The sequence below is a fragment of the Sardina pilchardus genome, chromosome 23 (genome assembly GCF_963854185.1).
Source record: "Sardina pilchardus chromosome 23, fSarPil1.1, whole genome shotgun sequence".
Taxonomy (NCBI): domain Eukaryota; kingdom Metazoa; phylum Chordata; class Actinopteri; order Clupeiformes; family Clupeidae; genus Sardina; species Sardina pilchardus.
In genome coordinates this window covers 5,028,937-5,033,788 of record NC_085016.1, presented here as the reverse complement: position 1 = coordinate 5,033,788, position 4,852 = coordinate 5,028,937, and positions in this window count along the sequence as shown.

Sequence of the window (4,852 nt, the reverse complement as noted above, 5' to 3'; positions counted from 1 at the left end):
AGAAAGAGAGAGAGTGCAAGAGTATTTACCAGAGAAGTAGAGTAGAGCGCAGATGGTGATGGTGATGCTGAGCTTCATGGTGCCTTCAGAAGGAACCGCAGTGTCGTCTCAACAGTATGGACACGTCGTCCCCCCAACTGCCCTTAAATACCCTCCCACCCATAAGTGGACATCTTTGTGTGGGTGTTTGTGTGTGTATGTGTGTGTGTGTGTGTGTGTGTGTGTGTGTGTGTGTGTGTGTGTGTGTGTGAGAGTGAGTGGCAGAATGTATGTGCATATCGTCATGACTATGATGCGTGTTTGTGTGTTTTGCAATGCAGGCACACGCATTTCTGTGTGTCTGTGCGTATGTGTGTGTGTGTGTGTGAGAGAGAGTGTATGTTCATGTTGTGACTATGATGTGTGTGTGTGTGTGTGTGTGTGTGAAGGGCAGAGTGCATGTAAATGCAGCAAGACCTAAATACCTATCAGACATGTTTCAGCAGTATACACCTTCTCATCCTCTCAGGTCTCAGGAGAAAAAACTGTTCATAAACGCTGCTGTTAGAACTAAACATGGTGATGCAGCTTTTAGCTATGCAGCTCAGCTCTGGAACCAACTTTAGGACGACATTACATTTTAAATCTAGACAAGACCAAACTGTTTTCAGATGCTTTTTGCTAACTGCACCGAATTCTGTATCTGTCTTTTAATTATTCTTAAGTCTTTTAATGATTTCTTGTTAATTATTCTTTATTTTTAAACGATTTATGCTTTATTTTTGTTTTTGTTATGATTTATGCTCTTTTTTTTGTTTTATTATGATGTTTCTATGAAAAAAAAAATTACTCTTTGCCCATCTGTGCTTTTATCGGCTATTACTGTTTGGTTGTTTTGTCAAGCACATTGAATTACTTCTGTGTATGAAATGCGCTATATAAATAAGCTTGACTTGACTTGAATGCAACGTGCTTGTTTTGAATGTTGTTGCAACAATGCTACATGTATTTCCGTTACATCCATAACGTCCACAGCATCGATGAAAGATTAACGGGATCTACAGGCAATTCGAGCAGATTAATTCTGTAACATTTAATAGGACCTCAACAGTGACGTTCGTCATTCATTTCACATAATCTGAGCGAATTCACGTTCAAGTTTTTTTATTTACAAATGTTGCGTTCAAAGTTCACAGAAAAATGAACGTGCTCAATGAGCACGTTCTTTTGAGTGTGTGTGTGTGTGTGTGTGTATGCCTATGGAAGAGAGAGCAAGTGCAGTGTTTCTGCAAGGCCAGAGATGGTTGGGGAAGTAAAAAGTGAACTAAGGTGTCTTAGCCATTGCTTCTTGCCTGTACGGGAGAGATATGAAGTTTTGCAATGCCTTGTTCTTTCAGTGCTGCAACAGCAAGAATTACACAACACATACACACACACACACGTGTGATCCTCAGTCATGTCACACACTCCACCACACACTAGTAAAGTTACTTTTCTTTATTGAGCAACGTGTTTCGCATCTTTGCATCCTGAATGAGCAGAATGCGTTGCTCAATAAAGACAAGTACATTTGTCCCTTTGGTGAAGTCTGCACCGATGCAGACTCAGGGAAAGGGCTCAAACACACACACACACACACACAGACTCAGGGAAAGGGCTCAAAGCCTCAAACCCCTTGAAATTCAACATTGGGACAGCCCTGAGCCCTTAAGAATTCCACGAGAACGCGCATCAAAGTCTGTGAGTCTGTGAGTCTGGACTTTGGGATTGGGCCTATAAAACACACACACACACACACACACACACACACACACACACACACACACACACACACACAGACACACACACACACACACACACACACACACACACACACACATCGTGATCATCGGTCATGTCACACACACACACACACACACACACACACACACACACACACACACACACACACACACACACTGTCTGTGAGTCTGGACTTTGGGATTGGGCCTATAAAGCACACACACACACACACACACACACACACACACACACACACACACATCGTGATAATTCGGTCATGTCACACACACACACACACACACACACACACACACACACACACACACACACACACACACACACACACACACACACACACAGGGCTACACCTGTACCAGTCTGTTGCCACATCAGTCCTCCATCAGGTGAGCACAGAAGTACACACACAGAAGAAGAGCAAAATGGACGGAACACATCTGAGAACATTTCTACATGTGGACATTTTGGTCTGACCAATACTTCTAGAGCTCTCTCTCTCTCACACACACACACACACACATACACACACACATTTCTACATGTGGACATTTTAGTCTGACAAATACTTCTAGAGCTCTCTCTCTCTCTCTCTCTCTCTCTCACACACACACACACACATACATTTTACAGTTACACCCATAATGTTCCACAATCAAGAGCTTTTATACTGAAGTATGTTGATTGATCTTATTGCACATGACACAACACATTACTACACACACACACACACACACACACACACACATGGATGGCCATTGATCAGAGAAACACTTTATGACCCAGTCTGTTAGGTGGAGTGTGTGTGAGTGTGTGTGAGTGTGTGTGTGTGTGTGTGTGTGTGTGTGTGTGTGTGTGTGTGTGTGTGTGTGTGTGTGTGTGTGTCTGTGCTCCTACAGGCCCACTAGGCTGCAGCTCTGCTTCCACAGCTCGGTCTGCAGGTCCTGGTCATAGGAGGTGGAGACGCCCTCTGCTGGTGTCTCGTGTCTGTGGGGATTACAGGAGAAAAACAGGAGGTCACACACACACACACACACACACCCACACACACACACACACACACACACATGTACCTCATCCTATGGTATCTGTGGGGATTACAGGAGAAAAAAACAGGGGGTCACACAGAGAAAGAGAGAGAGAGAGAATACCCTCTGGTGTCTGTGGGAATAACAGGGGGAAAGCAAGGGGGGTCACACACACACACACACACACACACACACACACAGGAGGCAGCCAGGCGTAGTGGGGACGGCGATCTGCTCAAGCAGGCCAAGTACAGTGTCACCAAAGTGGTGATGGAGGCGAAACAACGCTTTGCAGAGAGACTTCAGCTGCAGCTGTCCGAGGGGAAACCTGCCTCTGTCTGGACCACACACACACACACACACACACACACACACACACACACACACATTATACTGCCTCTGTCTGGACGGGTCCAAAGAGGACCACCAATTATAGACCGTCCCCCCAGGAGTCCTGCCCTTTGCTAACGAGCTTATTTTTTGGGCTTCTTATGCCTTTAATTGGACAGGACAGTAGAGAGAATGACAGGAAGCGAGTGGGAGAGAGAGCTGGGGTGGAATCCGGAAAGGACCACGGGGCGGGAATCGAACCCGGGTCGCCGGTGTGCGGTGCAGGTGCCCCAGCCCGTTGCACCACGGCTGGGGCCAAGCTGAAAGAGTTCTATTGCAAGTTTGAGAAGGTGCCCCCCCGCCCCCCCCCCCCGGCCCATCTTCTGGTCCCCCTCATCTCCCCCCCTATCCCTCCCTCCCCCTGTGTGTCATCGAGTGGCAGGTGAGACGGCTGTTCAGGAGTCAGAATCCTCGCAAGGCAGCCAGGCCCGGACCCTGTCTCTCCAACGGCCCTGAAGCACTGTGCTGACCAGCTAGCTCCAGCGTTTACCAAACTCTTCAACACCTCTCTGGAGCTGTGCCGTGTCCCAACATGCTTCAAGGCTTCAGTCATCATCCCCATCTCCAAGAAGGCCAAGGTCTCAGGCCTTAAGGACTACAGACCTGTCGCTCTGACCTTGGCATTTATGCTTAGGGCCCCCCAAAGCTCAGCAGCGGCCCTGGCCCTTACCTTGTCCTGGCCCATCTGGAGTGTGTGTGTGTGTGTGTGTGTGTGTGTGTGTGAGAGTGTGTGTGTGTGTGTGTGTATGTGTGTGTGTGTGTGCAGCAGCCCTGGCCCTGACCTTGTCCTGGCCCATCTGGAGTGTGTGTGTGTGTGTGTGAGTGTGTGTGTGTGTGTGTGTGTGTGTGTGTGTGTGTGTGTGTATGTGTGTGTGTGTGTGTGTGTGTGTGTGTGAGTGTGTGTGTGTGTGTGTGTGTGTGTATGTGTGTGTGTGTGTGTGTGTGTGTGTGTGTGTGTGTGTGTGTGTGTGTGTGTGTGTGTGAGTGTGAGTGTGTGTGTGTGTGTGTGTGTGTGTGTGTGTGTGTGTGTGTGTGAGTGTGTGTGTGTGTGAGTGTGTGTGTGTGTGTGTGTGTGTGGGTATGTGTGTGTGTGGGTATGTGTGTGTGTGTGTGTGTGTGTGTGTGTGTGTGTGTGTGTGTGTGAGTGTGTGTGTGTGTGTGTGTGAGTGTGTGTGTGAGTGTGTGTGTGTGTGTGTGTGTGTGTGTGTGTGTGTGTGTGTGTGTGTGTGTGTGTGTGTGTGTGTGTGTGTGAGTGTGAGTGTGTGTGTGTGTGTGTGTGTGTGTGTGTGTGTGAGTGTGTGTGTGTGTGTGTGTGTGTGTGTGTGTGTGTGTGTGTGAGTGTGAGTGTGTGTGTGTGTGTGTGTGTGTGTGTATGTGTCCTGGACTCCTGGCCCATCTGAAGTCCATCACTGGTCCTGCACTGGATCCTCTGCAGTTTGCATAGAGGGCCAACAGGTCTACGGACGACGCTGTGAACATGGCTATGCATTACGTGCTGGAACACCTGGACACTACAGGGAACTACGCTAGGGTTCTGTTTGTGGACTTCAGCTTGGTGCTTAACACCATCATCCTTCTTATCCTGGAGCACCAGCTCATTTAAGTAGTGGTACTGTAGGTGCTAGGACGAGGTTAGGGCGCTGTCTCTCCCTTGATGT